Raw genomic sequence first — 8,635 nt, forward strand, 5'->3', positions numbered from 1 at the left:
TTAAAGTTGACATATACGTTATCATCTTCATGTTTATGTGATCTTTACAGAATTACGCTTAATTAATTGTTTGTGAAGACAGCACTATAATGTCACATTTCATTAATCAAATTCATACTTAAATTAATTCTTTATATAATATATATATATATATATATATATAAAGACTAGAATTTTTGGTGTTTTTAATAGAAAAGTTCAGCGTTTAAATCATCTCTCTTCACTTAAGATCCTCCAAGCTTAAGATCATGCCTGGTGGAGGAAGGGACCCCTAACATTTTAAAAGTCTCTCTCTCTCTCTCTCTCTCTCTCTCTCTCTCTCTCTCTCTCTCTATATATATATATATATATATATATATATATTTTTAAATAATGAATAAAAATTTAACCATTGCCCCCCCCCCCCCCCAAAAAAGTGCATGCTACATTTATATAAATGACTAATACATCATTTTTTTTTTCTTTTATTACTCTTATATAATACATAGCTCATCAAATAAAAATGTATTCTAGATTTTTTTTTAATGTAAGTTTAAATAAATAATTAATGCATTATATTTTCCTTTGATTAATTCATTAAATTAAATTAACATTTAAGGTATATATGTTCCTAGAAATAGGTAAGTAAATCTTTTTCATTTTTAATAGAACTTTTATTAATTTATTCTTATTGTTATTTTGAATTTGGAGAATTAGAGATATGAAAATATATATATTTTTAATTTTTTTTTTTTTATAAAAATTTAGATGAATTGAAAATTATGAATTTTGAGGTCAAGAGTTAGAAATCCATATTATATTTGGCATCTAGAATGACATTTATTAATTTATATTATTTACTAATTAATGATTAAATTTTTATATGTATCATAATTTTAAGAACTATTATTATATTCTAAATGTGTAATCTATAAATTATTTTTTTTTTAAATTTCCCTAAAAAAATTATGTTGTTACAGTAAGACCCCTTCATTGACTAGATTGGTGAAAGATAAATTCAAGGGATGCATCTACACTGGCTAAAATAAAAGTTTAGGAATATAAATGCAACTACTTCAAAGTTGAGGGCGTGTTAGGGCATTGTCCCCAAAATCTTGATCTAATGTTTAAATGATATAATCCCCCTCCCCCAACTATCAAATTATCCCCCCAAAAAATTATTATTTAAAAGATAGTTCATAGTTTTCAAATTAACAAGATGAAAAAATAAAAAAAAGTTAGGTACATTCTTTATGTATGACTAATATATATAATAGGTTATTCTTTGGATTTTTCCTCTAACATTTAAAAAAAAAAAAAAAAAAAGTTATTCTTTGAATTAAAATTTTTTGCCCCACTTATAATTTTTTTTTTTTGGGTCCACCGCTACTTAAAGAAGTATTAATATGAAACAAGAATTCCTATAAAAAAAAAAAATGAAACAAGAAGAAAAAAACTTCAATAAAATTGAAAAGATTATACTCTATATGATACAAATTGTGAACCTTAAACTTTTAAGTATGTTTCATATAAAATTTAAAGTTTTTACAAAAGTTTCATCTAAACCTTATACTTTGAGAATTTTTTTTTTCTTCTAAATCTTAGGATTTTTGGGCGTGTTTCATTTAAACCTCAAATTTTGAGTCATTTGACTGAAAAATAATATGTTAATAAAATAGATTGAAAATATTGGATTTTCTAAAACTTGACTAAAAATTGGCACACTTAAAAATTTGTGTTGAACTTACAAAATCTGAACTCATGGGTTCACCTCATGAATTTAAGTGAAATCATGAGTTGAACTTATGATTTTGGACTGATATCATATGATATATGATGAGTTTCAATTTCACAATTTCAGCTTTATTTCTTAAAATATAGTATTTTCAATTTTTTATATACCAAAAAAATTTTAAATACAGTTTTCAGCCAAAACAGAAAACGCAAAATATTAATTAACAAGACCCCATATATATATTTTTAATGAATAAGAATATATTAAAGAGAAATAGGAAACCCCCCCTCCCCACAAAACCATCTCCAATGAGAGGGACAAGAACTCAAAAAGGAATAGAGACTCTGATGATTTATATAAAAATGAAAAGGTTGCTTATTCTTGAACATCAACAAAGTATTTGGGTAAGCGAATTCATTTTCATAACCAAACATATTTCTCATATAAAATTTTCCATACATCTCTAATAATATTTTTAGTCAAATTATGATTATCATACATTATTAATTATTATTATAATGTAGATATACATATACACGTATAGTCTACCACCTTCGTAAAAGAAATGTCCTATCTGGGAGGAAAAAAAACAAAACAAATTTAATGGAGACTGAACTGATGGATTTTCTTTCTTTTGTCTGGATTTATATTGGTGTAAAATTATGAACCACGCAAATAGTGAAGAAACTTGTTTGCATGAAAACAGAAAAACGTAAAGGCTTAAGAGAAACGTGTCACGCAACAACACAAAATTCATGGATGGGCCACCAATCCTTTGATCAAGTAGCCAATCTGGCCACAAAGCATATCAAATCAAAGATTTTGCTTTTTATTCAATTGTGCATTTTTGTCATTATATATTACCGTGTCTGAAAGCAAAAAGTAATTTGTGGGAGATGACTTTAAATAATCAAAATTCAGAATTTCAAAAATCAATTAATTAATTAATATGAGGATGCTGGGAATTGAAGGGTCTGTGTCAAAATTATCCATTGAACTTTGAACATCAGTCTCAGGGAATTTGGTGGTGGGTTATCCACGCATTTGGTAGTAGTAGTACACGACTCATTCTATAGTCTCTGAGAATGTTCATGCTGAATCTTTTGTCTCTGTGTATATATTTATTTTCTATCGCTGAATTATAAAATACATATGCAAATGAAAATATTTGATTTGTGTTGATAATAAATACAGATTGTGCAAGTCAAATATTTAAATAATTTAAAACAAATAATAAATCTCCTTTTAAATACAATATATTTCTAAAAGATAGCGTTTCAATCTTATGAAGTCTACTCCATAAAAACTATTCATTATCATTAAGTCAATAGGATATCAATTAATTTTTGGTATAAGTGAGGTCCGAACTCCATATATCTTATTTAATAATTTTTTTTTAATCAAGTGAGCTAATTTTTTGTGTGAGAAATATCGATAAGAACAATTTTTTTTAGAAACTATATATATATATATATATAGAGAGAGAGAGAGAGAGAGAGAGAGAGAGAGAGAGAGAGAGAGAGAGAGAGAGAGAGAGAGAGAGAGAGAGAGAGAGAGAGAGAGAGAGAGAGGTTTTAATCAATAGCAAGAGCTCTCATTTCATAATTGGAATTCCAAAATTAGGGATGCCAATATTTTATAAGATCAACAAGATAAAAAAGTTAGTAGGTTAGGGGTTTAAGCTTAATGGATTTGTGTCAAATTCGGTTTGACTCCAATTCGCTTGTTTAATAAGTAAAGGGTTTAAGCTTAATGAGTTTGTGTCAAATTTGAGTTTGACTCCAATTCATTTGTTTAATAAACATGTCAATTCGAATTTGACACGCAAAACCTGTTTGAGCTTGTTTGACCCATTTTACACTTTTACTAAAGGTAAAATTTTATAATTCACACTTCAAATATTATGGTTGTAATTATATTTATCATAATTGCTAGCATGTCATTCATGTCAATTAAACGTGTTAAACAAATTACATTTCCTATTATCAAATGGGTTGTGTCGACTCTAACACGACTTATTTCTTAAACGCGTTATGTGAGTCGTCTTGTGTCAGCCTGTTTAACAAACATGTTGTGTGAGGTTTGAGGGATCTTGACATAAGTAATAAACTTGTCATGTTCAGTTCGACTTATATGACATACTCATGAATCAACATAGCACAAATATGACACGTGAACATGAATTGCAACCCTTGTCTAAAAATTGACTAGAGAGTTATTACCTTAGTCATTAATTATTATTTTCCCACTTTTCCATTTGCTTGAACTGAAAATTATCTAATACTTTTATATTTTATATTTATATTTTATTTTATGTTAAATACTATATAATTTCAACCTATAACATTCGCTTCATAGTAATTGCTCTTATTTCTTCTTCACGCATTTCCTGCCGATGTTGCTTTGTCTTATTTCTTCTTCATGCATTTCCTGCCACTATTACTTGGCATTATTTCACCGTGTTTGCCTTTGCAGAATTGGAGTTCATCCTTATCCTTTTCAAAGAAAGAGAAGAAAAGAAACCCTAACCTACCATGTGAAGGAAAAACAACAAATGAACATGGAAGGCGGAGACTTATAGGCATGAAAACAACGCAAAACAGAAGCATATTGTGTAAACAGAATAAAGAAACAGAAGCAAAAAAGTCGGATTAGGGTTTCTGGGCACAAGTATGCGTGCGCATACATAGTGCCTACATATGCAACCTAGTTGTATGTGTACACATACTTTGAGTATGCGTGCGCATGTAAAAAGCATGCGTATGCATACATGCCTTAACCCTAATCCAGAAAACAAGAACAAAACAAACCAAAAACCAAAAACTAACAACCTAACATACTTAAAACAATAAAGCAAGGAAAACCTAAACTAAACAAGCATGTTAAAAATATATATATAACAAAAAGAACAAGGGAAAAGAATATCAAAAAAGAAAAAAGAAAAAGAAAAAGAGACTAGAACTTATACCTCAAAGCAACAAAGCTCCTTAGCTTGATTTTGACCGTTCCCCCCATCAATCTATTCACAATCAAACAAAAGATGATCAATAAACTTGAAACTCGAAGATCAAGGTTAGAAAAGGCCTCAATTAGAAAATTACTGACTTGAGGATGTTTTGTGAAAAACTCCCTCTTTGATTCACTATTTCTAGTGAATTTGATGTTTTCCCTTAGGATTTTCTTTGTGTCTTTTGCAAAGATACTATGTATGGCTTTTTATAGCTCAAAAATGAGGGTTTGGAATGGCTCACAAATGATGTGAGATTCGTTCCAAAACCCAAACTTTAATATAGAAAACTTGTATTTCATAGTTTCTGGAACCCTAATATGCATACGCATGCCTGTGTATGCGTATGCGTGCATGAAGCCTGCGTACGCAGAGCTTGAGTATTCATGTGCATACGCGTGTATGCGTACGCATGTCTTAGGATTTCCGTGGTCTTTATTTTCCAAAAATAACTTATTTTATTCATAAAAAAAGTTATATTTTCCAAAAATGCTTTCCTCAAGTTAATTTCAATTTGATTGAGCTTTAAACCAATCTTGGGCTTTAGAATTTTAACATTATTGGAGAACGGGAGCCCGAGTTGTAAGGGGTACAAAATGTGGTGTTTATAAGCCCTATTTTATTTCTCTATGTAGACACCTCATTTTGTACCCGGTTAATAAACTTTAGTCCCTCGTCCCAATGATGAACTTGCTATGTCTACAAAAGGTAATTGAAATTATTTTGACATTTTGGAGATAATCACAACTCAAAAGTATTCAAATTGCTCTGAAAATGATGTTGAAAAATGACATTTACTCACTGTTTTGAGCATAACTTTTGATCACAAATAATTTTTTAGTAAGGTTTATTTTGTTGGAAAGTAGATATCCTGGGCTTAAATTTGAACATAAATTTTTCCTAATTTAGATTTATATTGAGTGAATTATAGCCGTTTGAAGTCGGGCCATCAAAGTTGTCAAGAATTAGGGTTTTTGGGAACATGCGTACGCATGGCTCAAGTGTGCAAGTGCATCCTTGAGTATGAGTGCACACACTCAGTTCTGAAACCTTAGAATTTAATTTTTTAGGGCCCAAAGCTTCCCTCTTTGATGGACTCGGCCCCTAGACCCTTTAGAATGTCCAAAACCCTTTAAATGAGTTTGATAACCCTAGTTTTAATATATAAAATACAACCTTATGCCTCCAAAATCAAACCCTAGCTAGAGAGAGACTATTTTTCACTAAATTCATCCAAGAACACTCTCATCTCTAAATCTTCTGCACTTATAGCCACTATGCATGTTTTTGGTTCTTCAAAACCTCTCTTTGTAACTCATTAGGGTACAAACTACCTATCTCTTTCCAAGAAACGTTTTTCAAATATTCTTTCTAAATCTTTTCAAGAACAACTTTTTATTTTGAGTTGACTAATAGACTGTTATATATTTGATTACTCGTCACGGGAGCTTGCGTCCACACTCTACCCAAGCTTTTCTAAGGGCCATTTTACCCTTCAAGAAGGGTCATTTTACCATGGTTACCTCTTTTGCTTTACTCTTCTCCCAAAAAGGGCCCGTGAGCCAACTTTGGGCCTTATTCTCCATTCTAAAAAAAATACTCTTCTTTTTTGGGCCATTGCTTGGGCCTTGTTTATGCGTTCTTTCCTCTTCGGGCCTTTGGAATATGGCCTAATTGCTATTTCTTTGCTCATGCCCCAACCCGTCTCTTGGGGTCTTCTTGGGCTTTCCTTCTCATTGGGCTTTTGGATATGAATTGCAAAAAACGGGTATCAACAATTATTAGGATAGTCACTTGGTGAAACTACAAGTTTTATTATAGTACATGATATGATATTGAATACAAGATATTAATACATAATACATAACATCAACCTAAAAATTAATTACAAGCAAAATAATTTTAAAATTATACGAATAAGCATAATTGAAGTAAGAGTATAATGACAAATACAAAATAATTAACATAAACCATTGGTCGTGTCTCATCTTTTTCTCGAGGTTTCCAAAGGCTCAAATCCCAAAAATTAAAGTAGCGAGTCTAATAAAACTTGGGGAAGGAAGCTCAAGTCTAATGAAACCTAGGGAAGCTTGCCTAAGTCATGCCATGGGACCAAAGAGACAAGTCCACTAAAACTTGGGGAAGCCAGCCTCGGTCATATCGCAGAATCGAAGCCATGGGCCTAATAAAACCTAGGGAGGCTAGACTAGGCCATGTCTTTTAGACAAAGGAACCCAGTGCGGCAGAACAAAAGGGACACATCAAAGGGAATCCAACCAAAGGAGAACCCAATGGTCTCAGATTTGTCACTACTAGGCCATAACAATACCAATACAAACTCAAATTGGGAGTCACAATTAGTAGCCCAAACTTGCAAAAGGACCTAACCCATAACCATTGAACCTAAAGGAGGTAAAGTTTAGTAGAAAGGGAAGGAGAGATCCGAAGAAGTGGTAACCTGTCACAGCTTTCGGGTGTTGTGTTTGTTGGGAAACACACACACACACACACACACACCACCACCACCACCACCACCACCACCACCACCAACCCCCAAAAGGATGATGACAAGTCTATCACAAGATACATATTAATGGCCTGTTTGGATTGAGAGGGTGGGGCCCCCCCTCAATCCAAACGGATCATAAATCTATTTTTACTCAGTTAAACAGATTTCTCATTAAGTTGGCCCTATAATCATTTATGGCCCTCGAACACCATTTCTCTCTACCAAAGTCAACCCATTTGAACATTCTACTACAATCAGCCTTCCATTTTGCCTAGAAAATGAATCTTCCATTCATGGATAAAACAATAAAAACACTTTCCTTTCTCTAATTATCAATTCTAATTCTAATTTCCAAACACCTGAATACTTTTGTAAAATGCATTTGAAAGCCTCTCAATTCATCTTTTTTTTTTTTTTTTTTTTTGGTTGTAAATTATGAAAAGAGTGCATTTAAATGCACCTAAAAGAGTGCATTTAAATGCACCTAAATGGTAATGAACTCTGGTAGTTTGGCTCAGATGCAATCTTTCCGCCTATAAGAATATGGAAGTTGGTGAAGTTTTGGATTGAAAATCTATTAAGTTGTAGTTGCACAATTAACTTACCAATAAACTTATTAAGTTATACTAGGTATTTAAAGTATTTTTGAGGACCATTAGATTAGATGAGTGCCACAAAAACTTATACTTTTAACTTTCATTACCTTTTTGTAATGAAAATTTTGTTTTTCTAGGTTTGTATACGTATTACACAAACTTCTTTTAGGTTTTTTTTTTTGTTTTATAGGCTAAGTATTGCACAAATTAACCTATCGTTGGTCAAAGAAAGTACTGAATTTGAGGTATGTGATTGAAAGCCGCATTTCAAATTGCAGCTTGTTTAAGCACTTACAATTATGACATAAATTTGCTTGGAACTTAAAAAAAAAGCTGCGAATATAATCGGCTGCACTTAATGAGATTTTGGACTGTAGAATTTGAATTATCATACCTCTTTCATCGTGATTCTTGCTGATGGAATAATGCTCACCATGCTATAATTGCTTTGATGTGTTTGTTAATGAGTAATGACAAATTGACAATACGAGAAGAAAAAAAAACCCAGGCCTAACGTGTACTATGTTACTTTCTCTTCCGTTTGAGAAACACATATTTGAAAATGTGATTCTCGAGTAACGGCTAGGCCGCACAAAAGATGCTTTTACACATGTTTATCAAGGGTTTCCCCCAGTTCTAATAGAATTGACGTATGCCTATTCTTTTGATATGACCTGCGACCCAAATTTCTGGATAGATACATGGGTCCAGCTAGAGCATTCCCATCAAACATGTCAAAAAATATAGCATTTAGTATCTCAAAACGCTACTTTATCAATTTTAACATTTCACTTTATATACACCCAACT

Source organism: Quercus robur, chromosome 4, assembly GCF_932294415.1.
Source record: "Quercus robur chromosome 4, dhQueRobu3.1, whole genome shotgun sequence".
Taxonomy (NCBI): domain Eukaryota; kingdom Viridiplantae; phylum Streptophyta; class Magnoliopsida; order Fagales; family Fagaceae; genus Quercus; species Quercus robur.